Source organism: Mugil cephalus, chromosome 5 (assembly GCF_022458985.1).
Source record: "Mugil cephalus isolate CIBA_MC_2020 chromosome 5, CIBA_Mcephalus_1.1, whole genome shotgun sequence".
Classification (NCBI taxonomy): Eukaryota; Metazoa; Chordata; class Actinopteri; order Mugiliformes; family Mugilidae; genus Mugil; species Mugil cephalus.
The window spans coordinates 84,373-112,229 of record NC_061774.1 but is presented as its reverse complement, the minus strand read 5'-3'; the positions used below and the strand labels follow the sequence as shown (position 1 = coordinate 112,229).

The 27,857-nt window shown below is 38.6% G+C and overlaps 1 pseudogene; it reads left to right on the top strand.

Annotated features, from left to right (window-relative positions):
* The window catches only part of LOC125008508, a 48,091-nt pseudogene extending 25,905 nt beyond the window's left edge, over positions 1 to 22,186 (top strand).
* The last annotated feature ends 5,671 nt before the right edge of the window (positions 22,187 to 27,857 follow it).

Here is a 27,857-nt window from a genome sequence, read left to right as displayed (position 1 = left end):
GATTACTGATTATAATAGGGTGTATACTGTGTTGATTCTTTGTACAGTAGAATTGTTTTACAGAAAAAAGTCAATTCTAGAAAAGGAGTGGTGTACTGAGGAAAAGAAAGTGTATTCACTCTTTGTCAGGTTTTTGATTCTCCAACCATTGCCAAGTCCAAACTCATCCATGTATTCTTTGAGGACTTTGGCTGATTGTGATTTTTTTGTGTGTGTCGAGTTATGGGACTGATCTAGAGAGGGATTCAGGACTGTGTTAAAATGTATGAGGTGAGGGTTTTTTTTCTATTCTAAATATTTATATTTATATATACAAATGTACACATTTATGATATGGATACAAATATATAAAATATACATGGCTTATTTTTATAAATACTTATCGTTCAGTAAAGCCAGGGGGTGATGTTTGCATCCCGGAACAGCTGACCGTCGATGTAGAGTTTGTCCACTGTAAGCGCGGCCCTCTTTTCTCTCTGCTGATGATCTTTGAGAAATGGGTACAGCACTTTACGCCTCTCGCTGATTTCTTTCGGGAATTGGTCGTTAATTCCAAAAGAGGTGCCCTTGAGTTCGTGTCCTTTGCTCTTCACAAGTACCTTCTGTTTAAAATGTTCAAATTTTGCAATGATGGGACGCGGACGGTTTCCTACTGTAAGGGATTTAACAGCCAAGCACATTATATATACATGTTGACAAAATTTTAGAAATGCCATGGACAAAAGTAAAAATATCTAAAAATACAAAAATTAACAATCAGACATTGCTTTCGCATTGCGGTTCAACACAATCATTTTAAAACAAAATATGAATGAAATGATGAAAAATTATGGAACCCCTAGAAAAGAGAGAGAAGCATAAATTAATGTTCCAAAGAAAATAACACTGTGGCTACTGTGAAACATGGGGGAGGCTTGGTTATATTCTGGAGCTGCTTCAGAGTCCTGTGCCAAAAATTACAATTTTAAAATTTAAAATCAATGTCTGATTTTCATTAGTTAATTTTCAGTAAATTTGTATTTATTATTATATTTGTCAGTGTTAAGTATTTCAGTGACCATCACAAATTTTTATTTCTTTTGTGGAAGTGTGAATGTTCATATTCTTTTTGCTTGTCATCTGTTTCACCACTTGAACTTTCTGCCTTGATGGGTTATTTGTGGCTTGGTCATGTGATTATGTGTGTTTCTACTCTTGACTCACCAAACTTTATGATCTTCCCTAGGAGGCATTATACAGAAGAATGAGAGACAGGTATGCGTCACTGGCGGGAAAAATGAGTGGCTGGGAGTTGATGAGATCTGTGATTCTCTCAAAAAAAAAGGTAAAACATACTACACCAATGCTTGTTTTTGTGTGTGTGTGTTTTTAGGGCCATGGGGTAACGCCAGCTTCTTAGGGCTATGCTGGGGATATTGTTATATTGCGTGTTTCATGTTCTTTGTCTTCTTTTTTTCCATCTTCATCCCTTTTTTCGTCCCTTAATTCCAAGGTATATATCAAAATGTGTGGTTTGATCGGGATCGGTTTGCTATCACTTTTCTCTACGAAAAACTGAAACATTTTCCATTGAAATTAATCGGACGGGCAAAGAAAAATAAAGAATGAAAAAGAGAGTTTTTCAAATATCTACTGCCCAGGCATACTTTTACCTAGAAACATCATTTAAACTTTAAACTGTAGACACAAGTCTTGTGTTTGGTGTATAATCCATGTTTTGGTAGGTCATATAGTTTTTGATCAGTCACTGTTCAATGCCAATGATAATTTTTGGAGAAATTTTTAGATTATAAAGGGTGTGTATTGTGTGGAATGTTTGCGCTAAAATGGACCTCATCACTTAGAGTGTGGGATGTTGTCCAAAATTGTCTGTAACTTTTCTCTTACCACACTCGTCCCGGCCACAATTTACACACATGATTTTTTTCCATAGTTCTAGACAAACTTCTGTTTCTCACAGTGTGCTCATTAAAGCAGTAAGATGTACAGAATTACACATTATATTGCTATCGCAACATAATGCTGAGTCACCCAGATGGCCAAAACATTATGGCCACCTTAGACATTAACAGCAATGGAAAAGGAGGTCAGATCTCACTCCATGAACCCAAGATCGCAGCATATGATCCCCCACCCCACCACCTACTTGACTGGTTTGCTATGGTTCTGTGGTAGTTGTTCTTTTAAAGTTTTGATTAAAATAGTAACTGTATATTTTTCCATAATGCAAAAAAAACATTAAAACAATGCTTTTAACAGTTAACGAAAAATTGCTTACCAACATACGTACAAACCATTCAAAACTTAGGCTAATATAGAATGCTCTAGGTCTTACTAAATGACCAACCATCAGAGCAGTCTTTGAAAAGAACCGTACTTCTCATCACTAGGGAATGGTCTGAGAGTGAAATGGTCATTAAGTAAGCAGCTTTCTATGTTGAAAGTTCTTTGTATATAATCAAAGCCATGTTAGGAGCCCCTCTACACACAGCCAAGGGTTTGTGTAAGCACACTTCCCAGAAGAGAGGGTTGTTGTAGCAGAAGCTAATCATTTTAGAGGGGAATCGCACCATAACGACTCGGAAAGGTGGAAAGGTGTATTTATGTTAAAGATATTCCACCAAGATATGAAAGAAACTTCTGGAAAAGGACATCCGATGTCCTCCTTAATTATGGGCATCCCAAAATGCGTTAAAAAGGCAACTGAACTTCTGAATGTGTGAATTAGGTTGAAACTCCTTGGGGACAGAAGTTAAGACTGTATGGGAAATTTATGATAATGGGTCTTTAGAAGGGGTGTGTATTGGCAAGAATCTTCGTGATATGATATGTATCGCGATACAGGGGCAATGATATGATATACTGTGATACTATAGTAATGACGATATATTGTGATTTTTTTAAAGAATTTGATTGTAAAACTGTTACATTGCTAAACATCAGAAGCAGAACAGAGGGATGTATATTTGTATTGCACTGCAGTCCCTGTACAATCAAACATAACACATTTTCTGCAACATCAACAGTTTTGAACTTAACATGAAGAAAATAAAATTATTTAAACAATATTACATTAAGGCCGAAACATCTGAGTTTTTGACTTCAAAGTAGTTATCAAAAGAAAATACGGTCTCTGCACCATTAAGCATAACACCTTTTCTGACTGTTACCACAAATTAATCAACATATACCCCCCTCTTTCTATATATACATATATGTAAAATATGAAAGTGCTTGTAGGATTCTTAGAATAAGCATTAACAACAAATGCAGACTGTTATAAATAAAAAAAAAAGTACAAAGCCCTGCAACATCCACTTTTTCTGTGCAATCTTAATAAAGGGATTTACCCATCTGTATCCTATATAAATGAAAGAGATAGCAGGACTCAACAAAATTAAATATATGAACATTCTCTGGATTTTATATGTTGTTCCAGTTTGTATGTCAGTGCTTAATTTATAATCTCAAGATTTTTGTGGAGGAGCTGGTCCACATGCACAGCTTTCAGGATGCTTCTCTGGACATTCACAATGCCTCCTGCAGAGGAGAAAACTCTCACCGCAGAGACGCTTGTTTGAGGAATACACATATAAGAGATTAGAGGATAGGAACTTGGTGCCAAAGAAGAGAGAGTAGAGGACATGTCCTCAATACGTTGTCCCCCAGCAGCCTAGGCCTATAGCAGCATAACTAAGGGATGGTTAAGTCCAGCTAGTTTTTTCGCACCACTCTGAGAAAGGACGCTCCTAATTTTGGCAATATTATGCAGGTGAAAGAAAGCAGTCCTGGTCACCTACTTTATGTGAGAATTAAAGGACATATCCTGGTCAAATATAACACCAAGGTTTTTCACAGTAGTACAATAGGCCACGGTAATGCCATCCAATGAAACTAGGTGATTAGATAATGAATCTCTGTGACATGTTTAGGGGCAAGTACAGTGACTTCTGTTTTGTCTGAGTTTAAAAGTAGAAAATTACATGTCATCCAAGCCTTTATATCTTTAAGGCATGCTTGGAGTTTAACCAGCTGATTAGTTTCATCTGGTTTCATGGATACATATAGTATCATCTGCGTAGCAGTGGAAGTTTATCCCATGCCCTCTAATAATATTGCCTAAGGGAAGCATGAATGATGTGAATAATACTGATCCTAGCACAGAACCCTGAGGAACGCCATAGCTTACTTTGGTGTATATAGAAGAATTGTTGTTTACATGGACAAACTGGAATGATTCAAACCAGTCTAATGCAATTCCTGCAATCTTGATCACACTTTCAAGTCTCTGTAGTAGAATACTGTGATCACTAGTGTCAAATGCGGTAATAAAATCTAGCAGGACAAGTATAGAGACAAGTCTATTGTCTGAAGCCTTGGGGAGATCATTGGTAACTTTAACCAGAGCCGTTTCTGTACTATGATGAACTCTAAAACCTGACTGAAATTCTGTCTACCATAATGAAATGGCTTTCCAATTTCTGTGTAATCTCTTATAGTAAATTCAAATGTTACAAGGAAATGATCGGATAATAGAGAATTATGAGAATATACTGTTAGACCTTCAGTTTCTATGCCATTAGTTAGTACAAGATCTCAGGTGTGATTGAAACAGTGAGTTGAACCATTTACATTCTGAGAAAAGCCAATTGAGTCTAGTAATGACATAAATGAAAAGGCTAAGACTGTCACTGCTAACATCAACATGGATGTTAAAGTCACCTACTATAATGAACACTCAGAGGGCACACAGGTTGCCTGAGTTGAGGTCGCTGGTAGTTTTGAAACATAACGTGAAGCTAACTTTAATAGTCCATTGAGCCTGATCCATTCGTTTCACGTTAGCCTGTAACGTTACATCGTCATTAGTGTCTACCCAAATATGTTGTGTTCTCGAGCATTGCATTGCAGACCTTACAAACTGCATGACTCTTGTTGCAATCTTTATTGCCTTCCTTTGTTCGAAAACCAAAGTATGCCCACACATCAGCTTTGAATGCTACAGGAGCCGTCTTTTTGTTTAAAATTTAACATGAGATTTGCTGGTGTCCTCGTGAGATTTTTTGCTGCCTTTAGCATGGCGAACATAATGGCTGCTGCCAACTAACAGTCAGAGTTTTAAATGGAACACAAAAATGAACCACCGCTGTGAATATGTGCATGTAAATTGTTAATAAAAATATCGATAGTGCTGTTGAATATTGATACAGTTTCGTGAAAAACAAAATAACGATATTGTAGTGTATCGATATTTTCTTACACCCCTAGTCTTTAGGGAAAGAGGAACGCTTTTTGGAAATAACATGACCTGGATGACTTAGAATGTCCACAGACTTAATGATGGACTAATTGTGCATAAAGAAAATAATAAATCAAGCTATTACAACAGCAACTGAACTTGTAGGGTTTTATGAAGATGTTTCGCCACTCATTAAGCGACTCAGGGGCTTCTTCGGTGCTAAAAGACTGTTGGCCTGTTGGGGTTTAATAATGATAAGGGTTTGTTAATGACCACAAATGTGTAATTGCGGGAATCGGTCTTGAAGAATGGTGGTCTTGTACAGTAAATAAATGTGCAATGCGTCTGTTGAAGAAAAGATGATGTAGTGTGCACAATCCTGCCAAATACACTATCTGACGATAAACATTTTTGACATTAGCTGCATTTCCATTACATTGTTCTGAAATTTCAATAGTTTACATGTTTACATGTTTCGATCACATCTTCTATTACAGCTTATCCTCACTAGGGTCGAGAGGCATGGTACACCCTGGAAAGGTCACCAGTCTATCACAGGGCTAACATATAGGCAAACAACCACACTCACACTTTTGTGCCAAACTGTTATATTGATACGTCTGAATTTTACACCTCATGCGCATAAAATTGTTTTAAGGATATTTGACAGTTGCTTTTTTTTCTTTCTTTCTTTCTTTTTTTAAATGTACGTGTTTCCATTTCCAGTTATTTATTGTGATATTTGGGTTTTGCGCATTTCTAAGGGTAATTTCGATGCAGGAAATGATGGAACGGGGGTGCTTGATTTTCTTCCTAGGCAACCAGTCCACCTTCACTCCATGTTACCCAGATAAGCTGTGGGTGGAAGAAAAAGCTTTCTGCAAACCTTTCCCTTTCCACCTCATCTTTGATGAAGATGTAAGGAATGTGTTTACATTGTTTTTACATGTAATGAGTTTCAGATGGTTCATTTCAAAGCACCAATCTTTCTTTGTCTCCATTCTGAACTGTCAGCTGAAGATAAAGCAGACAGGGGTGAACATACAGAAGTTTGTTCCAGGTCTTCAGGCCAGAGGTGCTACACTGGACCAATTCTTCACTATTATATACCCACAGGTAAACCAATGTCACAGAACTAAGAGATATAAACAAATAACAGATGCATACAGAATACTTTCAAATACACCAGCAGATGTTTCATTAAGTTAGGCCCACAACACCTTAAGAAGGTATCCTGGAGTCACCACCCTCCATGCTGCCACCACACAACCCTTTTCTGTGACCTTCAACCACCGACAAATTAACTTAGCCCTTTTTATATTGAATAAATTGTGTTGTTCATGTGTCCAAGCTACCTCTCTCCCTGGGAAGGGAAGGGGCGAGTGAGGATACAGACCCTGGTTCAGGTAGGGGGTGGGTTACGAGGATACAGGACTTAACCACAACCTGCACACCCAGACACAATATTAATCTACAAACGGTCTGCTCAGCTCGCTTCTGAGAGCAATGGAGACTGTCCCGCAAATCCACAGCAGTCCAACTCCACTAACCACACACAGGTGCTCCACCCCCACTGCTCAGCTTTTGCTGCCATCTCAGTATCTTTAGCTCTCTCGTGTTCATTAGCCTCCTCAACTCTGTCTTTCCACAGAACAGTAAGTTGAATTTAATACTCCACAAAAGCAGGTAGCTGCGTGCTAATTATCTATGATGGAATAATCAGCTACCTATTTAAGTCATAGACATAATAAACAGTAGATGCTGCATTGACTGCTGTAGTGCAAGAAATGTCGGACTGGTCTAAACCGGTCCAGCAGCAGCTACCATGGTACAATGGCATTATACCTGATCACTGTACAGCATTCTCCTGTAAAATCAGCCAACCATACAAAACAGGACACAAGGAATTACTTTTCACAAGTAAGAATCAACATCTATATTGGTTGTATTTAGTAATTTCAATAGTTACTGTCTACTTCTGGTTACTCATGTTTAGTACTAGTTATAAAAGTTGTACTATGAACGTTAAATCTATGAAATTTTATAAATCATGTATCTATAACACAGATGTAGGTGCAGCAGACATTATGAATGTTGTTACAGAAATAAGTCTAGTGTAACTGCTATAACACTGAAGAGTATTTCACACAGGGTGGCACAGACAGGACGTCTGCATCCATCTAATAAAATATTTTTCATGTCGCATACCCATTCTACCCACTTTCATATACAATGACATTGTATATTTTGTTGGTTCAGATTGATTGTGTGAGCAAATGGGTGGATGTATCTCTAACTGTAAAAGTGCTTTGAGTACCTTTGAGTAGGTAGAAATGCGCTATATAAGAGCAAGACACTTGACCATTTACAAGAAATATACTATTCAAAACTCTCACCAACAAATATGTCCAAACAACTCTCAATTCTTGGTTCTCCCCGGCCTTGCATCGCTCCCCAACCCAAGCAGCCAACAGCAGCGGTGCAACAGGATTTTTTTTGAACACTGGGAAGTGCAACATCTCAGTGTTCAGCCACACTTTGAATTTTGTCCATCGGTGAATTACGGTGAGTATCCAATAAGAGGCTCGTATCTATTTTTTGGCCAGACATAGGGTATTGTATTTCTAATGTTGATAAAAACAAACAAACAATAAAAACAGACAGACTAATGACACGCATGCAGATTTATATAGGTTATTTGAGCAAAACTCCAAAAGTGTGATCTGTAAAATGACAAACAACAAATTTCAGAGAAATTTCCACATTATTTTTTAGACAAATAATGCTTTTCTATCCCTACATATTTATGTATTTATGTGTATAGTTTCCCAAATTTGTGGGACAAATAAAGGTTTTCTGATTCTAATTCTAATTCTGATTATGTCCTTCAGCAATCCTTCATCCTACCAGACGTAGAAATCATATTGCTTGTAAACCCTGTGGAATGTACTAATAACAAACACAAAATAAGTTTTGTTTTGTACTATAGATTAACATAATAGATTATAGTGGTGGAAAACTGTAAACATTAAACCAGTATTGCACACTTCTGTCTCTGCCCTCCAGGTGACCTTTACCATTGAAAGCATGAAGAAATTCATAAACAGTCAGTTTGTTAGACTTTTGACATGTACTTTTGATCACAGCCAGACCCATGATGGCCTTCTTGACTTATCCACTTTCAGGGTGATCCCTGTAGTTTCTGAACACTGAAATGTGATGGGAAAACAGCATAGAAGGTGACCAAGATGAAGTTCAGAATTTTATTTGAAAGTTGTTTTCACGATAGGAATTTGGTCCCACTATAGGTCAGCTGGCCTTCGGCAGATGAGTCAAAGTTTCTTCCTGCTAAAAGTGAATTTTTCCTTGCCACTGTCGCCCTCAGGCTTGCTCTGGAGGTTTCAGGCCGGTTTTTGTAAAGCGTCTTGAGACAATTTGTATTGTTATTGGCGCTATATAAGTAAAATTGAATTGACTTATGTTTATTTTATTTACAGGTCAGATGTTGTGGATAGAGTCCCTTGGCTGTATGTTATACTTGTGTTCTCCAAAACTACAAAGCCTCCAGGAACTTGAAGATGTTGGCCTTCACTTGGCTGACCTTGCTCAGCATGATGTCACCAGAGAACTGGTTCTTCTCAACCAGCAGCGTCAAGCTGAGATGGAGCTCAAAAACCAGCTTGAGAGAAAAAAAGTAGAATTTCAACTTCTAGTTAGCGTTTCTTCAATGCCACTACCAGACATAACATTAAGACCACTGACATTGATGTAAATAACACTGATTATCTCTTCTTCTCAGCAGCTGTTAGTATGTGGGATATAATGTAAATAATAGGTAGTAAGTGAAAATTTTGTCCTTAAAGTTGATGTGTTTGAAGCAGGAAAAATGGGCAAGCTTAAGGATTTAAGTGGGTATGATAACACAAATTGTGAGGGCTGGATGACTCTGTAACCTGTCCTTCAGATTCAGGTAGACCAACCCGTGGAGAAAAGAGTAAAACACAACAGAAAGACAAAGGATTAAAAAATAATATTTTAATGTTAAAGGACTTCTGCAAAGTACACTAAAAAGGGGACAGGATCAGAAGCTTAGGGGGGGTCCATACGAGTATGCTGGAAGCCAGTTCCACAAGGGGGTGCCTGACTGTGTGGCTATGTGGTTGGCTTTTTCTCTGGGGTCGGAGCAAAGCCAAAACTCGCATTCCCAGAAGCTGCTGGGCTGAGGTGGGTCGGCGCTCCGGGACAACATCACACTGGGGTCCTGCCAAACATTTGCCACTCTGAACCATATAGCTCTTCCGGACCCAGCACTCTCGATAGGCGATCGCAGCAGACTGCTATAAAAAGCACAGCACCATACGAAACACAAAGACTCTGGAGAAATAACTCGAGTCATGAGTGAAACAGTCCCACCTGCACAGACAATCACAGCAGGCTGACTCTCCAGAATAAATAGTAGTTATGATTCTGTTTTGGCAGCAAAAGGGGAACCACATAATATTAGAAAGATTGGGTAACACTTTCTGTGAAGGTTGTATTTATAATGCCCTATGAATGCACTCATAACATTTTATAAGGTGTCTATAAAGCATTATAATGGTCATTATTACCATCTATACATATTCACAAGTTGTCATAACCAACTTCATGATGCACTATGACAACTGGTTATGAATGATTATAATTTTAATCTGAATAGTGCATTATAAATATGTCAATATCTGCTTAGTCACTTGTTCATTTTATGATGCATCATAACTACTTTGCTTTGCTAAATGTGCATAGTGATGCATAATGAGTTTTGACTTCGCCTATAGTGCTTTATATCTGTAGCTATAAGTATATGTAATAAAGTTATAATAATGTATACATCTCCCTACAGCACACAGTTTTAAACATCTATGCAATATCATAAGTGCTATTTGTCAGCGCTAAGTAAAGTGACAAGAACATGACACTATTAATAACAGATATAAGTTACTATGAGTAATTAAAAGGTGCAATGAACTAAGTCCTGAGTCTGGCATCTTTACCCCATATGCACAATGTTAATATCATAGGTGTTATTTGTCAGCTTAAGGTAAATTAGTGCAAATGAGGTGTTGTGGATATAAGACTATTATAAACAAATATGAGGCACAATGAAATGAGAGCCTGGACAGTAAATACAAAAGGAATGCATTTAGTTCACTTTATTTTCATTTAAACCAACACACATAATCAGAATGATTATCAATGTTCTGAGCACATTACACAAGCACATGAAACACGTGAAACAGGCCACAAAGAAATGTCCTAGAAACAATCCTAGAAATGTGGCTCTTAAAAGTGCCTTTGGGTTGGTGAGGTGATTCAGGGTCAGAGGTCAGGAGATGGCTTGACAGCAACTACAAGAAGAACAGAGGCAAATCTTTAGTGCTCTAGCTGGGTTTGTTTTTATGCAGAAAGGTTTGATTGAAAAGCAGATGACGTTTTTTTGTTTAAAGCAGCCTAATGAGACATTGTGTTACCGCATATCATGCAGGCAGCGCAGATTACCCGTAGGTGGCTTAAGCTAGCTACACGAAAGTTACCAGACACGGCTAGTTTTAACTCACAAGTTAGATCGTTTTCATATTCTTGCGTTTAATGATTGAAACCATTCGAAATCATTGCTTTAATATGTAAACGATGTGCTTCATGTAAGCAAAGTAAGGCATTAGCTCACAAAACACTAGCAGGACAGAGAGACAACCTACCTGTCCTGGAGAGGACTCAGCGTAGAAAGGACAGAAAAACCGCTTTCCAATACAGTCAATGCTTTACAACAGTGGGAGGAGCTGAGGAGGGAGGTGGGTGGGGTCAGAGGTCAGGGGCCATGGATTAAAGAATGACATTTCTACAATAATAATAATATAAATAAAAACGATATTAAAATAATATCTGACGGCATTCAATAAATGCGGACATTTCTAGCGCTCCTGTATAAAGAAGCGGTTAAATGCCAACCCGGTCTCACAGTGGATGTGAAACTGTCACGAAAATTAATCTATTGTTTGGTGCCTGCCGATTTTTCTCAAATTTTCATGCCGTTCGAAAAGAATTTCAAACTGATGTATTTCAATTGGAAGTTATTTCGTGCTATGAGGACCACTGTCAATGTGACACTGCGCAATGAAGAGGTTTGATTTTATTTCATTTAGACTAGATTTGTAATGGTCTTATTTCGGTTTTTAATGTAACGTCAATTTTGCTGCAGGATTCGGCACTTTGAGATTCGAAAAAAATGAATGGTTATTTGTTATATCGGTCTCTTATACAGGCTCGCTAGAAATGTCCGCCTTTATTGAATGCTGTCAGATATTATTTTAATATCGTTTTTATTAATATTATTATTATTGTAGAAACGTCATTCCTTAGTCCATAACCCCTGACCCCTGACCTCTGACCCCACTCACCCACCTCCCTCCCCAGCTCCACCCACTGTTGTAAAGCATTGACTGTATGTAGTAGTCGTACATCTCTAGGACCACGCCGTGCCACTTTTGTGGCCTGTTTCAAGTGTTTCATGTGCTTGTGTAATGTCAGAGCATTGATGATCATTCTGATTATGTGTGTTGGTTTAAATGAAAATAAAGTGAACTAAATGCATTCCTTTTGTCTTTACTGTCCAGGCTCTCATTTCATTGTGCCTCATATTTGTTTATAATAGTCTTATATCCACAACACCTCATTTGCACTAATTTACCTAAAGCTGACAAATAACACCTATAATATTAACATAGTAATTTATAATATTGTGCATATGGGGTAAAGATGCCAGACTCAGGACTTAGTTCATTGCACCTTTTAATTACTCATAGTAACTTATATCTGTTATTAATAGTGTCATATTCTTGTCACTTTACTTAGCGCTGACAAATAGCACTTATGATATTGCATAGATGTTTATAACTGTGTGCTGTAGGGAGATGTATACATTATTATAACTTTATTACATATACTTATAACTACAGATATAAAGCACTATAGGCGAAGTCAAAACTCATTATGCATCACTATGCACATTTAGCAAAGCAAAGTAGTTATGATGCATCATAAAATGAACAAGTGACTAAGCAGATATTGACATATTTATAATGCACTATTCATTCAAATTATAATCATTCATAACCAGTTGTCATAATGCATCATGAAGTTGGTTATGACGACTTGTGAATATGTATAGATGGTAATAATGACCATTATAATGCTTTATAGACACCTTATAAAATGTTATGAGTGCATTCATAGGGCATTATAAATACAACCTTCATAGAAAGTGTTACCAAAGATTGTCATAATGTTATGCCTGATCAGTGTCTATCAACCATTGACCTGCACTTCCTGGAGTACTGACTTCACAATATTTGGTGTTTCTAAATTGGATGCAGATGTGCATGTGTAGGAATGGTTGTTTGTCTTTCTGTGTTGTCCCTGGGACAGACCATCTGCCCAGGGTGTCTCTCTCAATGACAGTTGGCAATCTTGTCCCAACATCTGGAGGCTGAAAAAGAGAAGACAGAAACTTTGCTGTATGCCATGCTTCCACGTCACATAGCTAATCAGCTTAAAGATGGGAAGAGCGTCAAGGCAGGTCAGTCTATTGGTCTTCCAACCAAGCTGCCAATTTTAATCAGTATCTACATTTGGTCTTGTTTTTTATATAGCACCTTTCTACCCATTGGAAGTCATGCAACTGGGGGTTCAATGTCATGTGGTCGATTGGGGGTTGAATCAGGGCTGTCAATAAACCCATGAACCTACCTACTGAGCCAAAGCTGTCACCATTTCCTTCTGTTGTGCTGTCAAAGTGTCTGTCTTCTCAGGACAGTTTGAAGTGTGCACGATTTTTTATGCAGTGATGTGGTAACCTTCACTAACATCTGCGCTGCCTGTGAGCCCATCCATATCGTTCAGCTGCTGAACTCCAAGTACTCCAAGTTTGACAGACTCACCAACATACATGACATCTACAAGGTATCCACAAGATATTTAGTACCCATTTTATTCAGCTTCACATTCACAATCTTTAGGAAAAGATAACATTGTTTCATAAAATCTACATTCTGTATAAAACATATCTTTGAACGTGAAGTCTGTCATGGTAATCCAAAAGGCAATGAATAAAGGCAACTGGACTTGTAGAATTTCTTGAAGTTGTTTTTACATTGTTCAATTAAATAATACCTGAATTATTTTTTTAACCACAAACTTGGTTTGCTAAAGGTTGAGACTATTGGTGATGCATATATGGTCGTTGGTGGTGTTCCAGTCCCTACAAAAACCCATGCCCAAAGAATGGCAAATTTTGCTTTGGGTATGAAAATTGCAACCCACCAAACACCAGAGGTCATTTGGACATTGGTTTTTGGGCTAAATCTGGTCAGTCCGTCATAGTCTTGATTTAGTTCAGAAATAGTCGTTGAAAATTGGGCTGTGTTTGGTCCGTCCGATTTTGTCCAAATTTAGTCCAAAAATAGTTGTTGAAAATTGGGTTTTGTTTAGCCTGTCCATTGTTGTTCAAATTTAGTCCAAAAATTGCTACAACATACCCGCAACGGACGAGGAGCTGGAAGTAATCCCTGCAACGGCACTCGTTAACGTTATTTTGAGCATTCTTGTGCTTGGATCACTCATTTGGTGAGTAATATTTTACCCTTGTTTAGACCGTTTTCTTTCTTTGTACTATCAAGCACACACCTCCTCCTGACCAATCACATTCAACTTTAACAGAAAAAGACAAAAAGGACACACACAAAAAAACCTAATTGGTTCCCAATTGGCTCCGAATGACATGAACTGACTCACTTCAAAGAAGCGACTCCCAGAACTGGCTTATTTACAACCGATGCATCACTACAGCACACTGCTCGTGCAACATGAAAAATCAAAAAACAAACATCGGCTACTGCCATCTTTTCTGGCCGATGGTAAGTAATGAGGCGAATATCGGCCAATACCGATATTCAGACGATATATTGGTGCATCCTTAGTTACAACACACCTGACGACACCGGCTGTCTCAAATAAATCACCAATGTCTTGCAATGGAGAGTACACTAAAAAGGCCACAGATGTGCAGGTTGGCATTCTGAAATACCAGATGAATGTCCAGTTTTTGCACATTTATTCACTTTTTGCATTTCCCATGTTTCTCTGTCACTCAGATTTCCCATCATTAGAATATACACCACAGAGTGCAGACCAATGTTGTGTTTATTTCTAGCATGAACTACATTTGCTTACAAGATGTATATGTATGTTTCAGATCCGTGTGGGTATCCACACCGGATCAGTGTTAGCTGGGGTTGTAGGAGAAAAGATGCCTCGTTACTGCCTGTTTGGAGACACTGTTAACACTGCCTCCAGGATGGAGAGTCATGGAGTTCCTGACCACATTCATGTCAGTAGTTCCACCTTCAGGTGTGTGTTTTGCTTTTTTGACATATTTTGAATTGGCATTCTGTTACTTGATGTGTACTATCCGCCTAGACCAGACCAGGTACCTCCACCCCATAGCAATGACAATTGTTGATAGCAGCAGCCATTGCCGACAGGATGCAGCCTGACACATGCACACACACAAGCGTTTCAGGAACTGCTCAAACTGCCCCTCCCCTCAACCCACTAACAAGGAGGCTGACCTATACAATATTAGGAAGATGGTCATAATGTTATGTCTGATCGGTGTATATATACAGTGAGAAGGGAAGTGGTTGCTATCTTTAAAATTTACTACACTGGTCAGCCCTGTGTGCACCCGTCACATTGCCCAACCCATCCTATTTTCAGAGAGCTAAAGGATGCAGGATTCAACATAAAGGAGCATGGGCAAATTGAGGTGAAGGGTGAAGGACAGATGATGACATACTTCCTGTTCGGGAACCTGCTGGTATCAGAAGATTATATAATGGGAAGACAGGTTAAAAGGAAAGGTCTTTACAGGGATGACCTTCATGACCCAATCAAAAAAGGTAAAGCACATAGTGGAGCATACTTCTGTTTTAAATATCTGTAAAGTCAGCAACAAAGCATAGTTACAGCTCACACTCTGATGAACATGTAATGGTTTCCCGACAACACATCTACTATTGAGCATTTCTCCTGAGATTAACAGATCCTGTCTTGATTGGTCTAAGTATCCACCAAAATTTTAGATTGCTAGATGGTGTTGTATATTGATGTGCTGAAGAAAGAAGTGATCACCGCTGACAAGTCTTATCTTGCATTTAAAAAGGTTTATTTACAAGAAAGAACAATGTCAAACTCTTGCCGAATCTGAGAGAGCTTCTGGCCAATCGTCGAATCCCCTCTCTCGTTCAGCTCCCACAGTCACCTTATATAGGATGGTCATCCCCAAGAACCCCCATACACAAACAAAACTTATGTCTTATGTCTGGTTAGTTTTACGAGCTGGCATCTGATAAATGACCTTTTGACCTTTAAACTTTATACACACTTCACAAACCCCAAACACAGGAAAGGGACAGAAGAGAAAAACAAGAAGATAATATACTACATATTTCCCCCCTTCGAGGCTCCTAGAGTCTCGACCACCAAAAAACACATTCACACATTCAAACACAAAAAACATATTCATTGTTATAACAGAAAGATATGTCGTTCTTACAGTGCCAGTTACAGCACAACCCTTAACAATACAACAAATTCATGGAGTGTGAGAGCGAAAACCTATCAGACAGTCATCTTTCTTAAAATGTCCACCCTTCAATCTAGACAGGAAATTCTCTCACGGCCCCTCTGTCTAAGGCGACCACACAGTAGTACTCCAAGCCTACTAAAAAAGAAGGATTTCTAAAATTTATATAGGGAAATATCTTAAGCAGAGTATATATATGGATACCTCAGAAAATAAATCAAAACCATATCCAACATCAGGGTGGTCGACCCATCGGACCCTCCATTGGACCTTTCCCTTCCTAGCATTACTTTCCTTAAACACCCCGAAAAAGAAAACAACTGAGGTTCCAATACATCCACTTTCTTAACAAGTACACATCATTGATATACACCACAACAAACTTTTAATATTGGCAAGACAAAAATATCTTGCACTGTGATCTTTCTCCTGAGTCCCACAATCTGTGTAAGGCCAAATCACAGTGTCCTTGTTCAGGGTCCGTCAGTCCCCGAGCATCCAGCTTCTCACATTGATCCTCCTTCAATATCCGTCTAGGAAGAGAGAGCACAGCAGTATCTTTGCAAACATTAAAAACAAATTAAAAACATCAACACACACATTAAATCACCCTTAACTATTACCCACTATGATATAAGACTATAAAATAACCCATAACTAAATACAATCTTCAAAATGGGTACATCTCCATCAGGTGTCCTTCTACACTGATTTCCTCATCATACTCTCCCTCATCATTTTTATTCAATAATGGCATCTGAGCTTGATTTCCAGGCATCACGACTCCAACCCACTTCAATATCATAGCCTTTGCAAAAGTCAACACCAATGTACAAAAACAAAACATTAAACATAAGGATAAAACAACTGCTGTTGAAATCTGGGCCAGGATTGCTCCCATTTGACCAAATTTCTCCTGCAACCAAGCATTCACAGACCATCCAGCTCCCTTTGATGGACCAAACGCATCTCTTATGTTCCTCAATGCATCTATGACACTTGTCATATTGTCTGAATTATCAGGAATCAAAGTATAACAGGCATCCCCAGTTAAATTTAAGGCCACACAAAGACCTCCTCCTATTTGTCAAATATTCAAAACCTACCATGGTCTCATTTGCAAAAGACTGTAGAGTATATGTAATATTATCAATATGATCTGCCAAAAACGTCACACCATACCATGGAAATAATCCTAGACCCCACTTTTCTGCTAAACTTATCCTCCAGTGAAAAGCTTTCATAGTATGAAACTGTGCCAATTCCCTTTTTTCCCTACTTCCAAGAGTAACATCAGGTTGAACCTCATCAGGTGCATGTCCCTTCTGCAAAGTAAAAACCTCATATGGAAGTTTCAGCCTTGCCAAATAACAACATCCTGTCCACCCATATGGTAAGAATATATATGCTTTATCATCACAGACCCACCAAAGATCTTTGAAGTTTCCCATAGTCACATTTCCTGGCAGTCGGATTCTTCACAATCAAAGTCCTGCTCTGTCTATGATCTGGAGCATGAAAAGTCACTGTATATAGATCATCAACAGCTCTATGGTCACGCTTTCCAAAATGCATCATATATTTGTCACAATCAGATATCCCCATAAACATCCCAGGACCATTATACGTATTATTTGAACAAAAAAAGTTCGTAGACCTTACTGATGTCACTTCCATCGCATCAGGTTTTGCCGTTGTCATTTTCTCATTAGGACCAAATAAATTCATATAAGGTAAATCTACCAACCACAAACAGGTAAATCTAGGTTTAAAGAGGTTTACTGACAAATTCATAATGTTATCTGTTTTTGATTGCTGATGATATAACAACCAAGATAATGCAGAGAACTGACATTTCCAAATCAGTGGTTCCGGTATCGCCTCTAAAATCGAAGGCCATGTGCCAGGTGCTGGAACTCTCACCACACATGGACCCTCTATTTTCCTCACTGATCTAACAGAATGAGTCAACTGCTGGAACCACAAATTTCTACTTGCCCACAAGTCTGGAATTTGTAATGCCTTAGAATCAAAACCAAATGCCTTCCAGTGTGCTTCCCTCTTCTGTATTGCTCGATGAGGTTCAAACAAATCTTCTGACGTCTCATCAAAACTCAAAAAGCCATCACCCTCATCTACCTGTTTAGACCTCAAGATTGTCACATCTTGTTCCTGTATTCTTTCTACAGATTTTGTAATTGTTAAAGACCCAATCACTGTCTCAGTGGCATCAGCTGCTACCTCATTTACAGAGCTCTTAGAAGTGACAGAAACAGAAACTGTATTAGTGACTTGAGTTGGCGTATTAACACTCTTAGTAGTTTCTGAGACTAGATCATGTTCTGTTTGTACACTAATTATCCTCGTAGTGGTCCCTGTAATAAATACCTTCTGAACTTCTCCAGCCACCGTTGAAACTTCAAGAGTCTGCAAGCCCTTTAATGTTAGCATTACCTTACGAGTTACATTACCCCCTATCCAATCCTTCTGAGGTAAAACAAACTTAAACTGTGGCTCTAAATAAGTACATGTATATTCCCCTAGATCACCCCATGTGACATTATGCAAGAAAAGTGAACAATCTCCCCTAACTGTCAACCACCACATGTCATTAACCAGAACATACTTCCTTTCACTGGAGGGTATAGCATCAACTTCAGGCCCTCTTAACGCCACATCTTCACCACGGTTGTTTTCCCTTTTTAAAGAACTGTCTACCGGTGTTCAACCTTCCACACTTACATGGTAACTGAACTGATTCTCCCAAAGCCGCTTCAACACTAGTCTTCATACCGTTTTGGTTTAACCCTTCTTCTGGGTGGCCTTGAACTTCTTTGTTTGACTGAACCTCCCAATTGTCCTGACGCGGCATCATTGTCCTCTGCAATCTCTGGTGTTTTGTTTTCCCTCGTGTGAGGCTTCTCAGTCTCTGGGGCGTGTTGGAAGTCAATATTACTAAATCTTTCTCCTTGTTCATTAACTGAAGAGTCACCTGTGGCATCATCAAAATCTTGAACAAGATCATCAACCTCATCTCTAACCTGAACAACTCCATCTTGCTCTTCTGAATCTTCCTCCTCTTGACACTGTGGGGTGACACTTCTTCTGGTGCTTTAACACAGTGTGATAAATGATACCAAGTTGGAGACCCTTTAACTTGAACTACAGTCCCAGTGCTACGAACAACTTCAAATGGTCCTTCACGACGTTCGTTATACCATTTCCTTCTAAACACCTTTACAAACACCTTATCTCCAGGTTGAACCCTCCCCCTTTTTTGTCCATCAAGTCTCTCCTGCGCCTCTTCTTGACGCCTGTCAGAAACATATGTGGATATTTTTTTATGGAGGGTAGCCATGTATGTAACGAATGCTCGCATCTCATCTTCTAAGAGAGCTAAACTTGGTCCCTTTCCACTCGTACGCAAACAAGGTGTTGGCATCTGTCTGCCTGTAACCAACTCATGAGGAGTCATGTGTAAATCACGCAACTCACTGGAGCGACACGCCATCAATGCTAACGGAAGTGCTGCTATCCAATTTAGACCCGTATGTTGACAGATTTTGCCAATACGATTTTTCAGGACACCATTCATCTTTTCACAAATCCCCTGACTCTGTGGATGATATACTGCCCCGAGACGCTGTTTAATGCCCAATTTCTGTAAAATCAATTTCACAGTCTTATCCACAAACTCCTTGACGTTATCCGAAGATATTCGATCAGGAAGTCCCCACCTGCTTATGACCTCCCTGCACAGAAACTTGGCAACTGACTGAGCATCCTTTCACTTAGTTGGACAAGCTTCAGGCCATCGTGAAAATCTATCCACGACGACCAACATGTACCTCTTACCTCCAACTGGTTTTATCAGAAAACTTTACCCAACTTCTCAGCTCCTGTCACTGCTTTTGCAGCTTCATCAGCCGCTTTATTATCCTGAGTGACTCTTGACACATCCTTCTTATGTGCTGCACATTTAGCTATTGCTATTTCTTTAGGTTTCATCATAGCATGGAGAAGTTTCGTTATCTGAGTGTGATGCTGTATTGGAGAACCATCTGTTTTCTTAAACCCTCGATTTTTCCATACCGATCCAAACAAATGACACATATTATGAGCATATGCAGAATCTGTATAGACCGTCACATGCTTGCCTTCCGCTAAAAGACATGCTTCAGTTAACCCCACCAATTCAGCAAGCTTCTTCTCTATAAGCAGTTTTTATCTTGGCAGACTTAAAAGAGTAGGACACTGACTTTCCAAATCTTCATCACTGTCATCATTTTCACTTTCATTTCCACTTCCACTTTCAACTTCACTTTCATCTCTCAGTTCCATTCTTCTTCCTGTTTTACCTCCTCTTCTTTCCGCTCTGGCCAGTAGTTGTCTGACTGCTGGATCATATCCTCCCATGGTTTATTCTTCATCACTCTGATCCTCCACTTCTCCAAAATCCATCCTTTTAATTCTCAATCGTCCTCTGGTCTCCAAACGTGTCGTTTTCTTTTTACTTTTTGTACTTGGATACATCCTAATAGTTGTCTCTGCTTTCCCCACTTCTGTAACCTGCTCAGCCTCATTCTTAATGTGGTAATTGCCCTCTTGACTAATTACTGGAAGCTGAGGATAACTTCCCTGAGCTCCATCTCCTTCTTATACGGCGGAGGTCTCTTTACTGGAACTACATGTGAGAAGGGTGCATCAATCTCTGCCATTAACTTCTCTGTTTTCTTCACATTCTTTTTCATTTCATCTACAGTCTTCTCTTCACAGTCTTTCTTCATCTCCATCCATTTCTGTCCCTCCTTCTCAAACAACCGGAGAATGCCAAGCTCCGTTTGTCTCTTCTGTTTACGTCTTTCAACTTTTCTTCCTTTCTTTTCGTCTGCCTTATATGTGGACACAAGCACCTGTATTGTTTTTATCACTTCTGGATTAAAGGTTCCTATCACTGGCCATGGTTCCTCGATTTCAGGCCAACGCTTACACCCCTCTTCTGTGACATCTTTGCAATACCTTTAATTAAAGGATTATTCTTGTGAACTACCTCAACAGAAGTAGTTACTTTTGAGTCATCCATCTTTGATATAATAGTGACCCCCCCTTTTTACCTGTAATCAAATTCAACCTAATTAAAAATGACCTTAACTCTATTCTATTATCCTATTATTATGTTTATTTTAATTGATACACTATCATTATTACTACCTATATTCCCCCTTTTTATCACAATCAACAAACAAATGAATAAATTTGCCAACTTCAGAGGATGCAAAAACAACCCTACAGATGTAAGAGCAAACAACGCCAGGTCCACACACAATATCAACCATATACAAACAACCGATCAAACTGCAAGTTAAAGCTTCTCCAACTCAGCACCACTCAACTCCATTATTCGAACGGTCAGTCATTGCCAAGTCTCTAACTGCAGTATTCAAGCAAATGATCTTACTACCAATCTAACTGTATATCAACCATCAACAAATGTATGCATAGAGGTCAAAGAGCAGATAGGAAATGAGTCTGTGGATAAAATCACACTGGCCTTATTGCTGGGTTCAGATGCGTGTGCTGTCGTCTGCAAGCCTCAAGTTTCATGTGAGGTAGACCAGCTGTTCTCTCCTCTGCCTCCAGACACCCCCCTTGTCCGTTTGCTTCCTTCTTGAACTCTCACCCCATAAAAAGAGACAACACGCAAACACTTTAACATTGTAGAAAACCACTAAGTACAATACACTCTTCAATGTGACTAACACATTCCTGCATACACTTTCCTCTCTTATTTCTCTGAATATAACGTCCTCTTGCCAGGGCTCATAGATTTTCAGTTTCCCAAAGTCCTCCAAACAGAGGCTCATAGTATTTTAACCGAAAAAGTCCCCTCAAAAGGCTAATACTATATTTATCAACGTCCTTTAAAGGCTCATCTATTTAGCAAATACTGAAGTATATTATTATTTTATTATCAACTAAATCTCTTATTTCCAAATTTAATTCTTTTTATTCAACATAAAAATCTAACATATTAATTCATTAAACCGGTTGACACACACTTCAAGAATCCACAAACAACAAATACAAAGCATACGAATTTAAAGTGATCACACATTTCTCTTCCAAATAGCTAGGCCTCTAACTTCTCTCTAACTTCTAACTAACTTCTTTTCACTAACTACTATTTTCCCTTTCTCTGTTAACCTTTATTCCTATTTTCTTCTCTTTTCTTCTCTTTTTTAGGCAATTCTTTCTGGCGGTCCTAGACCTGCCCTAGTAGCCTCAAGCTGTAGAACCCCTTTTTCTCTTCTTTATTCTACATCTACTCTTTTCCTCTTTTTCTCTTATATTCTCTATTCCCATTTTCCTCTAAATTTACCTCTTTTTTTTAAACAAAAATCAAAATGTTCCAAATTCCCCCTGCGCCCAGAAGTTCTCTCTCTCTCTCTTTTTATCCTATTTTTACTTTAAGCTAATAACTTTGAAGCCAATAAAGCCAATTTTCACACTGCAACTAAAGACCATGTGTCTTACTAGTTACAGCGGTAAAGGGAGGGCCCCTCCACTTAACTTTGCACGATGTGAGTTCAGCGCCTCATGTTACTAATTAGGCTTTTCTACTCTTATTTCATCTATTCCTTTTCTATTCTCTTCTTCACTTTTTCTCTATTTGTAGGCCTACTCTTATTTCCTCTTCGAGCAGAGGGGAGAGAGTAAGACACAGTGGTTAATAAATTATAAGAGATAGAAAATAAAATGATAAGATAATAGAGGACCGGAGCCAGAGAAGAAAGAGGAGAGGACATGTCCTCAGTGCATCGTCCCCCTGCAGCCTAGGCCTATAGCAGCATAACTAAGGGATGGTTAAGCTAGCCCTAACTATAAGCTTTGTCAAAAAGGAAAGTCTTAAGCCTTACCTTAAACGTAGAGACAGTGTCTGCCTCCTGAACCCAAACTGAGAGCTGGTTCCATAGTAGAGGAGCCTGATAGCTGAAGGCTCTACCTCACATTCTACTTTTAGAAACTCCAGGAACCACAAGCAGACCTGCACTTAGAGATCGTAGCGATCTGTTGGGACAGTATGGTACTATGAGTTCTTTCATATATGATGGTGCTAGGCCTTTCAGGGCCTTGTATGTAAGGAGGAAGATTTAAAATTTAATTCTAGATTTTAAAGGGAGCCAATGAAGAGAAGCTAATACTGGAGTAATATGATCTTTCTTGCTAATTCCTGTCAGTGCTCTTGCTGCAGCGTTTTGAATCAATTTGAGGCTTTTTAAAGAGCTACTTGGACAGCCAGACAGTAACGAGTTACAATAATCCAGCATGGAAGACACAAATGCATGAACTTGTTTTTCCGCATCACTCTGAGAAAGGATTTTCCTAATTTTGATGATATTACGAAGGTGAAAGAAAGCAGTCCTGGTCACCTGCTTTATGTGAGAATTAAAGGACATATCCTGGTCAAATATAACACCAAGGTTTTTCACAGTAGTACTGGAGGCAAAGGTAATGCCATCCAACAAAAGCAGGTGATTAGATAATGAATCTCTGACATGTTTAGAGCCAAATACGATAACTTCGGTTTTGTCTGAGTTTAAAAATAGAAAATTACAGGTCATCCAAGCCTTTATGTCTTCAAGGCATGCTTCACATTCTCTATCCTATTTTGCAGCTGCTTGACTAGAGAATGATACCCTGGCCCATATCTCCCTCTATTATGTCTTGCAAAGACGTTGGATATTTTGCCACCATCTTTTTGGCAACTTCCGTTACTCCTTTTATTTATGCAAGACCTTTTTTGTATCATGTCAGAGACCACGATTCAGACCATCTGCCTTCTCATTTGTGTATTTGGCCGTTTCCCTCTCTCCAATGACTGCATCAGTTCCTCTGGGAACTTTTCCCACGGTATCATAAAAGTATCCACCCAGTCATGGCTTTGGCAGTTGTTGGAAGAGGTAGAGGATGAACTTCTGGATGAAATCAACTCCAAGGATACGTGAGGTCCTGGTGAAGCAATGGCAGATGAGCTGCACGTTTCAGGAGTCAGGCCTGCAAACAAACACACAACACACACACTCATACAAAGTGTTCAGGGCCCAAATGTGAATGCTTCCACATTCCTGATTAATCTTTTATGCAGGGTACTTTGGGCACTGGTTGCATCCTGTACTGCAAAACTTAACTTACATCTTAGCTTCCAAGTAGCAAGTAGTTTTCGGGCTTGAATGGGCCTCAATGCTGACACCAAATCAGCTTCCTCAATAAACTGAAAGTCATCAGATGTCTCAACCCCAAGGGATTATAAGTGCTCTTCTAGAATATCTATACTCATCTGTGACAGGTCAGGCAGGACCTCAGTTATGGTGCTGCGTAGAAATGTTTGCATCATGTCAGGCCTTTATAAAAGAGAAAATGATATCAAGATGCAAGAAATTTACAATTAGTCACCAATGTACATATACAAATTCCAGGAACTTCTACTTCGAATATGAATGAGTAAGGATTTATACTTTCTATACTTCTAAATAGGAAAAAGTGTCACTTTTGTATTTCTCAAATAGTATGTTATCATCAACACAGTGACAAAGACCATGTTATTTCACCAACACACTGTTTCAACTTGAGTATATTATGAGTCAGGATTTACACTTTTTTACATTTTCATCTATAAGGGAAAACTGCTGTCACTGTCATATTTTTCAAATAGCATTTTGTCTTTTGCTAAGAAGTACATGGTCTAGTTAATGTTTATTTTAATAACACACTGTGTTTCAATGGAATGACTTGGTGCCCATCAACAATGTATGATGGTAACGGATAAAAATCTACCAAGTCATTGATGTTAAGACATTGTAACCTTGTACTCTGTTTTGACACTGAGTACAGATGGTATTCAGGATGATAGTCAGCTTTATGTGTATATTAAAATAATGAGAAGTTCTCCAAACTCGATGGACTCATCATTTTTTGACACAAGGAAATGTCCCTTTTTATATGATGTACCTTTGTATTATATGTGTGTGGAAACACTAGTATTGTGTTCTGAAAAGCCAAACTCTCTCAATGCATGTTTAATTGCATCACTGTAAAGGCTGGGATAAAAAGTACAATTGTCTTTGACCTGCAGAAGCTGACTGCAGCCTGGCCCGGCTGAAAGATATGCTTGAAACATCTGATGTCTCTCAGATAAAGTTAGGCATATCTGTTTAAAGTTCTTTAAATGCCTTGCACATCTCTTGAAGTAGCTGTGTTTACTTTCGAAACGCATGGTCCATACTCTGATCGATGGGCCAAATTACAAGATTGGTGCTGGATAATGACGCATGAAATGGTGTTTAGGTTTTAGTGTTGTCTCAGGAAATAAACGCTTTCTTGATTCCAAATATTCTTGGATTATAATATCAAGATAGGTTACTTGGGACAACGAAATATGTTGTGCACAAATCATGTCAACAATATCCTTAAGCTGCAGAGTTAACTGCCACACATCATCTTCTGGATTTTGCACTTTGTCACCAATTAACACAGGCAGCAACCATAAGAAATTCCAGTTCTGGATAGCTTGGCCTGAAAGCTTGGACCCCTCAGAGTTGACAGCGCATGACTTTGTGAGCGCTTCAGATCCTTTATACTTGAACTGCTTGATGCGTCTGTTCAACGTTGAATATGTAAACCATTTGTTTTTCTTAATGAAATACTTCAAGTACAGTGCAACATCATATGATAAAACACCCTCTAATATGTTGTGGCCTAAACAAGGTGGGAGAGCAGGCTACCAAACATGAAAAGACTTAAGAGCATTGAAAACAGAGTTTACCTTTATGCCTTTGCTGTCTTGTCCATCTTCAGCTTGCAGAAAAATAGCTTGCAGAATTATAGCTTTCAGGGGTGCGCTGTGGACCGCAAACATTGGAGTCATCATTCTGAAACTCACTACTTGTGATTTCACAGTATCTGCAAAAGTACTTAGAATGGCTAAAGTTTTCAGTGAACCCACCAATGCTATGTGACCCCAAATTATCTCCAACAATACAATACAGAGCCCCTTTGACTGTTTCACCACCAACAGTTATTCCATGTTCTTCTAGATTTTTTAAATCAACTAGCATCTCTGAAAAAACTTTAACACTTCCAAACTGTTTTAGGTCACTCTCTCTACACAATAAAACAAGGGACATGTGACCTGTATTGGACCGCACATGTGCAAGCAAATTTGCCACAGAAAGATAGACGGCAAGAACTTTGTGTTTTTTCTTAGCTGAGCCAAGGGGATTCACAATTTCAAAGGCATCCTGGTAGAGAATTAGTTTCAGGCATCCTAGCTTTTCAATGAAAAACTGGTTGGACTTAAACTTTTGACCATCACTTATGTCACAAAAGTCATCTGAGTGTGTTTTACAAGGCTGTTGTGACACTGAACTCTTCCATATATCTGGTTCTAGTAAGTTATTTACAGTTTGTGTTACAGGTACATAGTAAGCAAACCTTTCTGTCATATTTTCATAATTTCCTAATTTTACTGTTTTAGGCTCTGTATTTGAACATTTTTTTGAAAGTGTGAGCCCTTGAGCCTGTTCTCACAGGAACCTGATGACAGGCAGAGAACAGATCTGAATCCTTCACGCAGTCACAGATTTTAGCAAAAGCATCATCAGTTAGACATATGTCATTTTTCAAAAGTGAACATAGTTTATTTAAAGCGTAATCCTGTCCCAAATCATGCACATTTTGCATTTCTTCAACAATTGTCTGTATTGTTGAAGCTGGAAGAAGGAGCTGCCCTTGCAATTTTAGGTAGAATAAACAGACATTCCTAAGAAAAGTCTCACTGAAATCCTGTGGCAATTCACTGCTTACATTTGTTGTAGCATCATTTGAGCTCTGGGGAGCATCTTAATGTGCACTGACAGCAGAAGGCTGAGAAATATTTTGCGTGTGGGTCAAAGACGAGACACGTCAATTCTGGTGTCCGAGGCATATTTATAATAGTAAAAATAAATAAGTACAATGTACAATTTGTTACTCAATTCTCCCCACTTTACTTGCCCATATGAGTATTTACTGTAACAAATGAACATTTAAGGACTTATTTAGCTCAAAAGTACAAAACTGTCCTTCCTGGATAACGTCCGGGCTAAAGATGTAAGTACAAAATTATGCTAAAAATGTCAAAAATCTTAATAAAGGCATTAATGATACACTGTGGCATAATTGTGTTGGTGTTTGTAATGACACCTACAGATATAGTAACAACACTAAGCTCATTTACATTTTTATTCAAGAAATACTTTTGTCCCCATTTTTGGATTCTTAAATGTCCTTCCTGTGTATCAGACATAAAGTGGCTATATGACCATAATTGGATTTGGACAGCCATGTTACAGGGTATTGTATCAGCCAACAGATTCTGAAGGACCCCCAAAAGAGATAACAATGTCAGTAAATCTCTCTTAAAATGTTGATATTTCGACCTTTTCGCTCAGTGGTACATGATGTACCACAATGATGTGTCTTTCTGGATAACGCTAATAACACATTTATAATTTTTTTACATTTTAAAATGACCTATTTCATGTGAAGTATGACATTGATGTGTTGAAGATTAAGCTAATGTTTTACACAGTAAACCCAGTTAGTGCCCGATTATGAAGGAAAAATTGTTGTTTTGTCCTTCCTGGGTAACGATATGTCCTTCCTGGATGACAAAGGTATTCTGTTACCCAGGACATGACCTCTGTTAGAGAGACTGGACATGTTAATCAATTCAATAGCTGAATGTTTTTGGACATTGATTTGATGTTGTACTGTTGTTCTCTTATTATTATTAATAGCAGCTGATTTTTATTTATTTTTTTTTTTTTTTTTCACTTTTAAATTCCTTCTACGTCTTTGGCCCATGTACATGTCACTTATACTATCCACTGAACATGT